Here is a 13,722-nt window from a genome sequence, read left to right as displayed (position 1 = left end):
TGTGGTTGCAATAAGCCAGAACTAGGAATAACAAACCAACTCAAATCAAATATCTGTCAAGCCTTCCCTAAACTAGGAATGTAAATGTCTCCAGTTTCTATAAGCACACATTGGAAGCAATCACCATATGTGGTAAAAAAAAATAGTCTGAAGCCAGTCAAAGAAAGTTCAATGTATGCGCATAAAAGGAAAGATCTGAGATCTCTCCTTGAAGATCTTTCAGGTGTGAAAACATACAGCATGCTTTCACATCCAAAGCACTAAGCTCCCATTCCAAAAATCAGCATCATCCATTATGTGCTCTAAGCAGCCCAGCTGAAGGGGAAAATGGGCTCAGAGGCCAAGGACACATGGTGCTTGCCTGCCCAAAGGATGCCTGGTCTGGCCTCCCACACTGGCATGCTGTCTGTATCCACGGAGCATTTGTCTCCCAGCAGCTGCTAAATGGGCTGACACCTTTTGTCAGCAGAGACTTCAACATGAAAAAATCAAAAGACACTCAAAAAAGAAAAATAGAGGAAACTGCAAAGCACATTAAACTCCAACTGGGACAGCAAAACATAAACTGGGGTGGGGGAGGAATAAATAGAAGCTGTTGCTTATGTGGGAAACAGCAACTGCTTCCAGGGACACATGATTTACCTCTGCTGCTGAAGGCTTGTTTAAGTTTAGGGAAGAAAAAGCTCTTATAAATAAGACTTATACACAGAGATGTGCATAGTTTGCTATGACTCTCCTTTGCTAGTATGTTTACACTTTCCCTTTCCTATTTTTAGGAGTGGTTTTGTTCTTCCAAACACAAACAGGCAAAACTGGATTCATTACAGGCAGATAAGGCAGAACCCTCTGGACCCAGGGGGCTGGGACCCAGTCCCCCAGCTTCTCTACATCTTTAGACATAGCTTTATGCAATGAGCCACCTCTCCTACCCTCCTACCTCGTTCTCAGAGTTAGGCGATAGGAGGAAGAGAAGCACTTCCAAAGGCTGACTGAAGTTTGGCAAGGATAATCAAACCAGGGTTTTCAATAGTTACAAGGGAGAGACAGAAATCCTCTAAAGTAGGATTTTGGAACAGGAGCCCAGCTTGGCTGTTTTAAATCAATTCTCCATGTTTCAAGCCTGATTCCCCTTCCTGCCATGTGGCCTGTGGGAGAAAGTTGAATTTTGAATGAGACCACAGCCAGGAGGGAAAGGTAGAGAGCCAGGAGGGAAAGCTACAGAGCCATCATCACTGGGAGCCTCCAGCTGCTCCTGGAGCCTTTTATACAGTTTTGACTGGGTTGTCAATTTGTGCTAGTGGGCTGCTTCCTCTAGCCTGCATCACAGTTTTCTTGGAGCACACATCTTTCCTAGCTTCTCTTTCTCACTTCACTTTCCCTCCTTTTCCATTTCAGCTTCCCTTCTTGGGAAACCTCCCATGTTCAGCTCTCCACCAGCCTCAGTGCCAGCACACTGGCTGCTGTCTCCCACTGAGAGCTCCACGTCTCCCTTCTGCTGTGTGTGGCCAGGCCAACACCATGGCTCAGGCTGCTGTGCAGAGAGCAGGACCTGGCTGCTGGCTTGGCTGTGCAGCACCTGGGGCAGTAGAGACTGTTCTTGGCCGCTTGTAAGGCATGACTGCAGCAAACAGGATGTCCCAAGAGAGACATATGCAGAAACCCACGCAGTCTTCCACTTGAATATATGATTGTGCCAGGCCTCAGAGTCCCAAGTGGATGCCTAGAGAGTCTGGGGAAGGAGACGTGAGCACTGAACCCTTTCAACTTCACTTTGTATGTGTTTGCTTTATGAAAGCCACACACACACACCCCCCAATCAATTGTTTTTTTCATGAGACTCAGATAAACAGGAGGTGATGCTGCTTTAAGTCAGCAGGAGTGAATAAGAGAGATAACAAAGGCAACAGGATAAGGAAGCCCACATCAATAAGATGAGAGCATAATTTTTCTGTTTTCTGGAGCTTTCTCACTTTAAATGTCTTGCTTTCATTTTTTCTTGTGTGTTAATAATTATAAACCAAGAAACTAACACACCCATTCTCTGTGCCAAGTTATCTCCTTAGGTGTGCAATGTAAAAAACAAAACATTTAGTTATTATACTAATACAGATAGGGAGAGACTGTGGTCTGATCTGCATTTGTGGGATCAAGCAAGATCAGCATAAATTCCTAATAATAGCACAATTGCATTGTACTAGAGTTTGTATACTGCTTTCAATATACTAGTTTCAAGCCTATATTTAAAGCAGTGCAAACATTGCATGTAGGCTAACCCTTTGGGAGTATGTTTTTGCTCTTCAAACAATTGTAATCAAAGGAGCAGTACTGACCCCACTGCAGTCAGTGGGAGTTTCACTAGACATTGTTTTCAGAAGTTCTTTCAGCTCCTGGAAAAATTTCTGTTAAGTCAGAAGGCTTTCATAGTGCAAACAGCTTTTCGAGGTTAGGGAAAAAAAAAAAAAAAAAAAAAAAGAAAAAAAGGGAAATAACACCGACTGATCAAAGGCAAATCTATGTCTTCGACGCCTACACACACATTAACACCTCATTAACACTACTTGTACCTACAGAAGAAGTCAAGGATGGGAATGGCTCTGGCACAAAGTAAACAAGTCCTAAGCAGAAATATTGCTTTTTTCTTCTGATAGTACCAGAAATAGTGGGTCCTTGACTGCCGTAGCTTTATTCTTACCATTTATGAGAACACAAATGAAAGATTCCAACATTCAGTGATAAAGAGTTTCTATATAAGAACTCATAACAATCATGACAAAAACAACAGCAACAAATTGAAGAGAATGAGATGGGGGGAGGGGGGCGGTGTTTAAGCATAGTATCCATTTACAGCATGGTAAAAATAACAGAATAGTCATTTGGAGAAATAAGCTTCAAAAGTGTCATAAAACTTTGCAAATGCTTCATAGCCCTGAAGGCAAGACATCATTAGAAACTGTGATAGCTTAAATTCTGTATTGATAATTCTCAGTTCTCCTGGGATTTCCATTCTCACAATATAGTGCCACACTTCTGCCAAGAAGCAGAACTGCTGCTTCCTCTTCCTACCTCCACCTGCTCCCAGCCACTTTCCTTACCATACCTCCAGCTCAGCCATCTTTGCAAACCTCTTCAAAACACTAAACTGGCTGAAAACAAGTGTGTTAAAAGTACACAGTGGAAGACCAAGATGGTTTGCTGCCTCAGTGACCTGGAGCCTGGGCAGGCAGAGTTAGCAAGTTCTCAGCTCGCGTGTCACTTGGTGCTCCCAAAGCTCCTCCACTGAGCAGTGCAGTCAGGACGAGGATGTGCTTGTGCATACGTGTGCAAGCTGCTGACGAGAGAGTCCTTCATTAAGGCAACCATCATTATCTGCCTTTCTGTACATTTTACTTTGCCAGGGCTTAAGATTGGGATAGTATCTGCTAAAGCTGTGCAGGGTCTGGGGTTTTACTGGGATATCTTGTACCTGATCATTAGCAGGCAGAAAGAGAAAGCAAGCCTTCTTTGGGCTCATGCTGAATCTGCACCCATTTCACTTCTCTAAAACCAATTTTGTTAAACCAGATCAGATGTTCTTATACTGACTTAGCTAAAATCAATTCCTAATTGATTAAAGCTAACTTGAAATAAAATTGCCTAGGCTATAATAAAGGGTGACCGTAGCAATTTAACTGACTGGATTTAAAATAACCCCATCAATTAAGCAGCTACAACTGTCGAGCTTTTCATGGCAGAATTTGCTTCCTCCTCTGTGCTCAGGAAGCATTAAGTGCAATGGGGACCTAATCCCAATTAGTGCAGCAGAGCACTGCTGTGGGAAAAGAGTAACCAATCCAGAGTGAAGCTCATCATGCAAGGCGTTGGGCTGGAGAACTGGGTTCTGCTTTCAGCTTTCCAGTTAGCCGCTTGCAATGCCTCAGGCAGGATATCCTCCCTCCTTGCAGGTTATGAGCAGAGAAGGCAAATTCCTGGAGACAGGAGCTGTCTTATACCTTGGATTTGCAGGGCACTTTGCACCAAAGGGCTAAGTCTTGTCCAGGTCCTTGGAATGCTGGCATTAACTAAATATTTGTCTTTGCAAACTGAGGAACACCAGCCTTGCACTTTCTCAACAACTCAGTAATTTTTTTAAACTTATATGTGTTCATAGGTGAGACAAATTTAAGCCAAAGTTTGATTTTCTCCCTTTTAATGTCTTGTGTCCTGCTATGAAGTCACATCCATATGGAAAAAATTACACACATAAAAAACTGTCCCAGCCACAAACCTGGTGATGAAATTTGGCTCCTGTGATTTGGTTTGCTAACAACACATTTGGATCCTCTCATAGGAAGAGTCTGCAGTACAGCTGAGGTTTAGCACCAGCTCCTAAACAAGGGTTTGGAGAGGGGTATAACACTTGACTACTTTCTCTGTTTTTCCTGTGTCCATTGGAGCCATTCCTGCCAATCTGGAGCCAGCACCAGGTTCAAAACACCCCAAGTTTTTAGCAGACAGCTCTATTATGCTCCTAAATTATATGAACCTCTGTAAACAGGTGTTTGAAGCACTGAGCACTGAACGTTTTCTGTCTGTGAGACCAGCACCTTCTACCTGGTACACCAGTCAGTACTGGGAATGAGGGTGGCTGAATGCTGCTGCCTTCAGGGAGGTGCATCCATGCAGGCCAGCAAAAGTTACACAAATCATCTCCTTCAGTCCGCTGTGCTGCATTTCTTTTCTCTGCCAGCCCACAGGGAACTGAAAAATACCCAAACTACTTAACTGCTTATTCAGAACAGACATGAGCCAAAGCTGGAATGGGTTATGCAAACTGTCCTGAAGACCGGATTTGCTGGTAAAAAAGGATTCAAATCCAGGCCACCCTGTCTTTGTTTCTGCAGAACCAGGAGTCAGACAGTGATTTTCTCAAAAACAACCACAATAGTTCCACGTCTACTTCATTTCCACATTTTGATTCCCTGGTTTGCCATCCATCCCACACAACATCCTTTCCCTCTGCCTGCCAATCACTACTTCACACTTCCAAAATGTATTTACCTTGTATTAGCCATATAAAGAGGGCTTTCTTCTTTTCATGGTCCTACTCAAACTGAAATCTATATTGACCTCCATATAGAACAATGATAAGGAGCTAATAAACATTTAAAATGTTTATTAGTTTACATGTTCACATTTATGCCTGAAATCTAGTTCATGGCCAATGAGAGAAAATTTCCAAAAATCTGAAATTGATTCCTTTGTTTTGTTTTGGTTTGTGGGGTTTTTTTGTTTTTGTTTTTTTTTTTCCATCAGTAATTAGTTACCTACTCAAGAAATTATTTTAAAAACTTTTAAAATTTGAATTCTCTATAAGGAAGTAGAGTAAACACTGGTGGAATTCTGGTGAAAGATATATAAGTGACTTATTATTTCCAAGTATGAGACTAAAGCAAGACATGTACATTTGTGTGGTTATGTATCAACATACATACATTGTGCCTCTGTGTGTACACACACACATGTACCTGTGGATTTACACTCTTTGCACACAGAATTATTTATGTACTTGAAATAGATTTAAGTTGCACAATTCAGCCTAAATCAAGTTTGAATCTTCTCAAGTTTCTGAGGTATTTGAATCTGAGCCTGGTTTTCAACACATAAAAAACTGGGTCCTATTCAAATTTAAGAATCCATTTAAGGCTCAAACATTTCCCACCAGTAACCTTTCCCAGAGTGGCAATGAAATTTGAGCTTTGCAGATGAGACAAGGTCACGTGAAAAAAATACAGGAACATTATATCTCTACAAGGTTGACATAGGAAGATGGCATTCGAATAAGCAATTAGGATTTCTGCTAGTGTAAATCAGCATATCTGCATGGAAATCAACATACTACACAAAGAAACACAGCAATTTCAAACTAACATTTTTATCCTTTGTTATGAAAGGGAACAATACTAAGTCAATAAAGTAAAATGACAACTCTTTTAAATTGATTTCTTTAAGCATTGACAGGAATGTCACTTTTTCCTCTGTGTAATCAATGAACTGCCTTTGTGTAGGTTTTCCACTCAGTAACAAAGGACTGTGTACATGGATGTGAATAAATTATGAGAAATTGTATGAAAAATCAGGAATAAGAAGGAAGCCTAGAAACAAGCGCTACATTAGAGACATCTTTTATTTTTGCAACTGACCACATTCCAAGTTGAAGTTGCGCCTTTCTTATCAGCCTTAATATAGATTTCTCCTAGCTGCAGGTCCAACACTTAAACACTTAATAAACTATTATGCTCACATGTTAAAACATAGTTGTATTAAATGTCCTGCTGAAGACAATTAAATCCTTTTGAAGGCATACTGGTTTTTTCCAGCTCTAGCCAAGGCCTGGGCAGACCTGAGCACCAAGGAGGCTGAATTGTCCTCACACCTCCTCACTTAGGGGCAGCAGCAGCCACAGCATCAGCACTCATCCCTATGGCACTTGGTGTGACAGCCAGCCCTCTGCCTCTATCAGTTTGATTTGCAGTTTACCACAAGGAACTGCAATAGTTTGCACTTGAATAATAAATACATAAATAAACTGGCATGAATAACACTCCTGGGAAATCAGCAATGAATTTCCAGGTCTATTTCTTACTAGGAGAAAAAAAAAAAAAGGAGAGAGAGAAAGGGAGAAGATAGATTACTGGGAGAGAATTATGCTCCAAACCTTTCCTGGTCACGGAGTATTGACAGAAAAAGAAGTGCTGAACTGTGGGCTATTTGGAGATGCATTTGTCAGTCGGTGCACAGCTTTCCCAAAATCTGTACTTTGTATTTGCTTAATGCTATTAGACATGAGAAAGACTTTCAGAAAACAGAGATGAAAATTATATCTGAAATTAGTATTTCTGTCTGTTTTTCCTTCCTCCAGGTTATTTCTACAAATCAGATATTGTGAATTCTTATCTTGCTCCCAAATCAAATAACTCCAGTGAGTGGCAAAGGCAGGGTTTGAAAGAGGGATCTCCAATGATCTGTGCCTCAGAGCTGCAGTTTATTCTCTTCCTCCTCAACTTTGAGGCTGCTTCATTAACTTGGACTTATATTCCAGCCTCAGCTCCTGTTGTAGAGAGAAGAAAAAAAAAAAAAAAAACGAAAAAAAAAAACTTCATCATGATCCAGCCAGACCTTGAAAAATTAGACCCACGGAAGAAAAGAATACAATCGGAACTCGCAAAGACATTTTTTTTATTGGCCTTGTAATTTCCTCACTAAACACGCTTTTAGCAGCCTACCCCTCTCAGAATCTTAATTATCTGTCGGCCCCTTATAATGGCCCCATTCATGGTTCTTCAGAGCAAAAGCACTGTGGTATCACAAACACAGGAACTCAGAAGATACAGCATGTTCCTGAGGAAGGGCTGCACACCCACAGATAGCTGGCAGAGGGAATTTGCTACTTGGAGAACATAATATAACACAAATATGTAGATTTTTTTTCCCTTCTTTCATTTTTTTCTTTTTTTTCCCCCTGAAGCAAGAAAGAAGAGATGCTGTGCCTGAGCTGTGTATAAGGCAACAAAAAAATTAAAAAAAAAAAAAAAAGCCCTCTGATATACAGTTCTGAAAGAAAGTAAATATTATAGGCTCTCCATCTCTCTCCTCCACCATTTCTGACTGTTCATTGACTACCATAAATTAGTATGACTTGATATATTGTAAGGGCTGGAGACATTTTATGAGCTTCTGAAGTCTTTTCCAACAGGAAATGTGAAGTATCACTTACAGTTCAAGATTTTTTTTTTTGTTTGATTTGTTTGGAAATGAACCACATGCTGAAAATATTTCATTTAAATCAAAACTAAGAATACCAAGTTGGTCAGCATCCTTGAGAACTGGACATTTTTAGTGATTCAAGTACATACTTCTACAGACCCTTTCTATGATAAAAGAAAGAAGAAAAACACTACTCTATCACTAGCTCTGAGTCTGCTACTTCTCAAGTTCCCACTGATAAATGCTCTCTAGGTACTTTTTGTAATCAGTTTTGCTTCTTAAATTCGCAGTCTTACAGAAAAAAAAAAAAAAAAAGAAAGAAAAAAAAACCCACACAAAAAAAAAAACCCTGAAACCAAATGGTATGCAAAATACACTCCAGAAAATTATATTATAATCACATTAAATAAAAATCTTGCCAAAAGGCTGTAACTTCTGTAATAAGTAATGTAAGACTTTTACCAAAGTATTCACTGTTCAGGGGAAATACCGACTTTGTATGTCCACACTTGTCTTGGGATGACAGTTTAATTTGACATTCCAATAGAAATGGTCCCTTTTATTTCAGGATCTGCTGTCTCAGGTCTACTCATTAAAGATTGACCAAGGTCCTAGGGATAACTTTAGGAATACCTGCCAATTTTGATTTCAGCAAATGTGCTCCCTCTAGAACTGGTGGGCTAGCCAAACACCATGACCCATATTCCTAGCTGGAATAGCAAAATAAAAGTGATCCCAGAACAATGATAAGAATGATGGGTGGCAGAAAAAAAGAGGGGAATATGTTCATGCAGAAGCCTTGCAAAGTAAATTTTAATTTTGATCCAGTTCATCACACCTAAAATTTGTGTTTTGATATTAAACCTGTTGTATCTAGTAAGTACAGATGTGATCCAGGTTTATTTGCATATCAGAAATATCCAAATTTCAAACAAAGCAAACAAAAATAAAAAGCCCACCCACAAACAAGGATACCTAGAGGTATTTGAACCTCTGAGGGTGAGTATGTATAGACAACACCACCCTGAAGACCTTCAGGCAGTAAGAAAAGGAAAACCATTACCAAAATTGGGTTTTGGGGCAGGACTCCTTCCCAGAGTCCTGTTTTTAACCTCCAGGGAGGCCACCTCAAAGAGAACTGAAAGCCAGAGGCTCCTCACAGGCATCCAGCCGCCTGTGCATGAGCTGCTTTAGGGACCAGCTTCAGGCTGCTCGTCCTCCAGGAGCCTCATGACATGAATGTGTGCCAACCCACCACCACCACACCGGCACCTTGCAAGCAAGACAAGGAATGTAAGAGAAAGAAACAGATGTTTTCAGTCATCAGGAAAATGTGTCCTCCAGAAGAGGGTGAAGAGCAGAGTGTGTGTGTGTCTGCCAGGCTACCCAACTGCTCTACCTGCTCTAGACTGGTACAGTAGCATGTCTCCACATTTCATGAATAATAAATTCCTGTGTTAAAGGGGGGGATCACTAGAGAGAATAGATTGAAGGAAAGCTCAAGTTAAACAGTGAGAAATTCACCTAATACTTGCATTTACCAAGTGAAGCCCAGAGTTTTGCATCTCTAGGCAGAAAGAAATTGACCTCTTCACAGAAGTGGTGCACTGAAGATGTTTAATAAATTGCTTCAGAAGCAGAATCAGTTCTGAACTTAACACAGGTGTCTCAGGGAGGAAAAACGCACATAAAAGCACTGTGCAAACTGCTGACAGCACTAGCTATGTGAGAGACAATCAAGGTACTTAACGTTTTAAAACACATGCCCTGCATAATAACCAACACTTCCAGAAGCCTCTGTCACTCTTCCAAGCACTGAATTAAGAGAAGTGTCGCTGTACCAGGATCATAAAAGATATCCTTTAAGCCTCTTGCATAAATGCATGTGTTCTGAGATGGAGAAATGTGAACTCATATTCTTCATGTATCCAGGGGCTATTTTCCCCCTGAGAAGTTGAGGGGAAAGGGAGAGCGGGGCCACCACACAATTGATTTTCTACAAACACATTTAACCTTTAGCAGCTGGTGTCAGCATTTCCAGTGCTAATATCTACAGTGAACAAAGTAGCTGGAGAAGTGCAGAGAGCTTGCTTCAGAGGTGAGGCTTAGGAAATCAGAAATTCTTCTCTCAGCCCAGGATGAATTGCTTTAATGGCCATACTGGAGAGGGTATGGATGCAGGAGAGAATGGGGGACGAGAGATGGGGAGGTGTCTCCACAATTTCAGGCAATATTTCCTGCAGAAGCACCTCCTCAATAGTTTCCCTGAGCCATTGCATCTGAGTCAACTAATAATACTCACAGCTAAAATGTGCATGAATCTTCTCATGAACGTTTCCCTCAATGAGTGCTGTGCAGCATCAAAGAAACAATGCTTAGGCCACAGGTGATGGTGGCTCCCACTGCCCAGCTTCCCGCCCTGGCAAAGGCTGATGGAAGCAGGGTGACAGGAGCTCTGCAAGAGGCAGTAGTTGAAAAGGCTGGTAATAGTTTCTCTAGCCCTTCATTTCTAGGTCACTAGGTTGAATGCAGAAGCACATATCAGTCAGCTTCATCTCCCTTGCAGTCACAAGGAGCCTACATGAAGGGAGGCAGTGCTTTCAGCCTAGCTCCTCCCAAGCCTCTGCTTCCTCCCCGTTGTGAGCCCAGGCTGACTCCCTCTAGGACAGTCTCCCAAGGAACACATAACAGCAAATCAGCATATAGCTGGTGCTGCTTCCTGACACCTAAAATCCTCATTTATGTTAGGCAGGTGGTGTGTCCTCATCCCAGTAAATTACAACTGTCTTTAATTCCTGACCAGCTTGCCCACACTCAGGCCATTCGTGTACCTGCAGCGGGCGCACCTCACACACCCCGCTGCCGCAGCTGCTCTCTGCGAAAGCAAACCAAGGCAGCAGCAGCACGATTTCTCCCCGTGTCCCCCACAAACGCGTACTCCTTGGCAAAGCAGATCCATGTTCTGTCCTGAAGCAAAGGTAGCATCCCCCTGTCACAGCCCAGAGGTGGGCAGGGGCTGAGCCCCTCAGCAGAGCACCCATCCACAGCACTTGCTCCCCTCTCACTTGGCGGCGGGGGATGAGCCCTGGTATCGTAGAGTTACGACTGGGTTTTCTAAAATGTACTGGTTGCTATTTTTTTGTTGCTATTACCTCCTCCAACGCAGTTTGGGCTTGCAGTATTAAGACAGCTTGGGTTTACATACAGAGGGACTACAAATATCTTTCCTGCTAAATAAGTGGTGCAAACACATCACTCGACGGTGCTGCGTGGCTCACAGGATTTATGGTCCCGCGTTTGGGATGAACAGCGCAGTTCTCTTGCGCTGTTTCCATTATGAATAACGCGGCCACGCTAAACTCACACTAATAAAACCTGAATGTATCACTGCATTGTTTGGCACTCTGTATAGGAGAAACCCATCCATTACTGAGGCGGGCACTGAAAACTCTTTGTGACAGGAGCAGCACAGGGACAGCTTCACAGCAGCTATTCAGAGCCACTTTACAGCTTCCTGAGCAGAGCCCAGGCTGGGCTGCATGCCAGCAGTGTGGAAAATGGCTGGCAGGGGCTCTGGCCACTGATTTGTAAGTCGCGTGAACCCCCAGGGGAAGAGGGAGCAGGTACTGAGAGCACCTGTTAGAGGGTGCTTGCTGCATGTCGCTGCCCATCTCTAACATTTGCTTCAGCCCACTTGTTGATGATTCCTCTGACAAAGCAAAATGACTAAGACTCTGCAAATTGGACAATCACCACGCTGCTTCAGCTGCTACACAACTATTGGGATGACAGTTTAATTTGATATTCCAATAGAAATGGTCCCTTTTGCTTCAGGATCTGCTGTCTCAGGTATACTCATTAAAGACTAAACAACTATTGGGGACCACCAGAGTCTGCATGGGCATCAGAACTGTTCCAAAGAAAGTAATGCAGGCAGCCACACCGGTGAGAGGGACAGTGCAGGCTGCTGAGGCAGTGTGCCCAAAGACGTGTTCCCCGCTCTCAGGGAAGGAGTGAAGGCACCACAGACCTTCTGCTGTCTCCAACCCAGCTGAGGGGCAGAGCCAATGGCCACAGAAGGTATGACTGCATACCCAGGTTGAAACCAAAAGCATAAGAGCACGTACTAGCAACAGTGTCTGCTTCACAGCCAACACCCTCCAGCCTTCCTTGGTAATGGCTGACATAGGCTGCTTCCTGCATGTCCCATCACTAATCTGGCCAGCCTCCTGTGTCCTGCTCCAAACCGCTTTCATTTTATGAATCCTTTAACCCTGGGGAGTTACCCAAAAATGTGCTAACACCATCCCTTACATTTCTTCTTTATGAAGCTCCTAACAAATGTCTCCCTAAGTTGAACGGCCTTGCTTTAAAGAAACTCATGACTTTGCTACTGGATTTGCCTTTCCTCCAAGCAGTGGTATTCAGCCATGCAAAACAGACCTGTGAGTTCACCTTACTGCTGTGGCACAAAGAGAGCCCCGATGAGAAAGTTTAAATTGAACATCTTTCAGCAGATGACAAACCTTAGCCTGCCTGAAGCCTTTGAAAGGCCAAAATGCAATGCAAATTAAAGTTCAAGGAGCTTAGAAGAAAACTATTTTAGCTTTAGGCTTTCAACCAAGCAAAGAAGAGTTAAAATTATATTTCAAACAGCAGTTCAATCATTCACTTTCCCAGTATTAATGAACGCCTCCTGCATGTTTACCCAGATAAGGCTGCGATTCACGTAGCAGGCATACCCCAGAAACTTAAAAGGTCAAAAAAATGGCAACAAAGAATTCTGCTAATATTACCTAGAATCCACTCTGTTCTTTTGGCTATTTTAGTATCAGTAAATAACTCTCTACGTTTTCTGACCTAAGCATTTCCATTTGAGAAGCTTCCCAGGCTAGATGTTTCTAAAATGTTACCAAATGATTAAACACAAATCCTCAAGTGAAGAGAGCAGGTTTTATTAAATATCCCAGAGCAGTGCTGCCTGCCCACACTTATGCCCATGTCTGGCTGCTGGCTGATAAACGCCTTGGCTTTAAGATATTACTTATTAGCATGCCTGTATATTTCCACCTCACACAGTCACCCAAGGGTGATTGCTATCTGTTAATTGAATTCCGTGCCAGCAACTGTGTCTTTGTGTGCCTGCCATTATAATTTCGAGGTTTGTGACTTCATTTCCTATTTACAAGTTGCAGTAATGAAAAAGTGTTTGTATTTATACATACATAAGCTCAATATTTTTGTAGCTATATGGCAGGAGGTGGATGGAAGTTCACATGTGAAATGCATAGGTGTGTCCTGGTTTTTGCCTTCCTTTTTCTCTTTCTTTTTAAAGGCACTCTGCTTTCCACCTGAAACAGAGCTGGTGTGATGGAATATATCTCCAGAGATAGAAGAGGGGGTCAGGGAAACAGAACGAGAGCCTTAAGTTTAGAGCAGAGCAAGTTGAGTCTGTAGAATTGCTTGGGTTGTTGCCTTCCAAGCAGTGGACTCGATGGTGCAGCCTCACTGCAGTAATGATTGGCACACCTACCATATTTTAATCAAGCATCATTGCCTTCATCTGAGTGGCTTATGCAATGTTTCATCCATTGTTTTAGATGTGAAAATGTGATGTCTACATTGCCTGGCTCTCCCAAGACTACTCTGTGAGACTGAGGTGGGAGTAGGAGGAGAAGGAAGACAGAAGAGACAGGACGCCAGCAGTTGGTCTGAGTTCTGGCCCTGGGTTTCAGCAGCAGGAACCTATGCCTCAGACAGCTTTTGCTGGCCTCCAGAAAGGAGCTGAAGCTTTTGAGAAGACATTGGTCCTTTTGAGTTTGGACAAGTCTGCTTCAGCAAACAAAAGAAACTCCTGAGCCACCAACCACACTTGGCTGCTGCTGCAGAAAAACGTGGTCTATAATCCCTTTCATAAACACCCTGGGATCCATTTCATAATCCCTCTTGGCTTTCTTGCCCCTCAATATGTCTGTAGGA

The 13,722-nt window shown here is 42.5% G+C and overlaps 1 long non-coding RNA gene across 3 annotated transcripts in view; it reads right to left on the bottom strand.

Moving 5' to 3' along the window:
* The window catches only part of LOC121358642, a 93,331-nt gene that overhangs the window by 55,744 nt on the left and 23,865 nt on the right, over window positions 1-13,722 (bottom strand). Inside the window, exon 2 of one of the 3 annotated variants that reach the window (XR_005955922.1) lies at window positions 6,146-7,087. The exons of the other annotated variants lie outside the window; for them this stretch is intronic. This is a non-coding gene — a long non-coding RNA (uncharacterized LOC121358642). Of the gene's footprint in view, window positions 1-6,145; window positions 7,088-13,722 lie in introns of those variants that run through there. 3 annotated transcript variants of the gene reach the window in all.

The sequence above is a fragment of the Pyrgilauda ruficollis genome, unplaced genomic scaffold, assembly GCF_017590135.1.
Source record: "Pyrgilauda ruficollis isolate IOZ18807 unplaced genomic scaffold, ASM1759013v1 scaffold4, whole genome shotgun sequence".
NCBI classification, from domain to species: Eukaryota; Metazoa; Chordata; class Aves; order Passeriformes; family Passeridae; genus Pyrgilauda; species Pyrgilauda ruficollis.
This window is presented reverse-complemented; position numbering and strand designations above follow the sequence as displayed.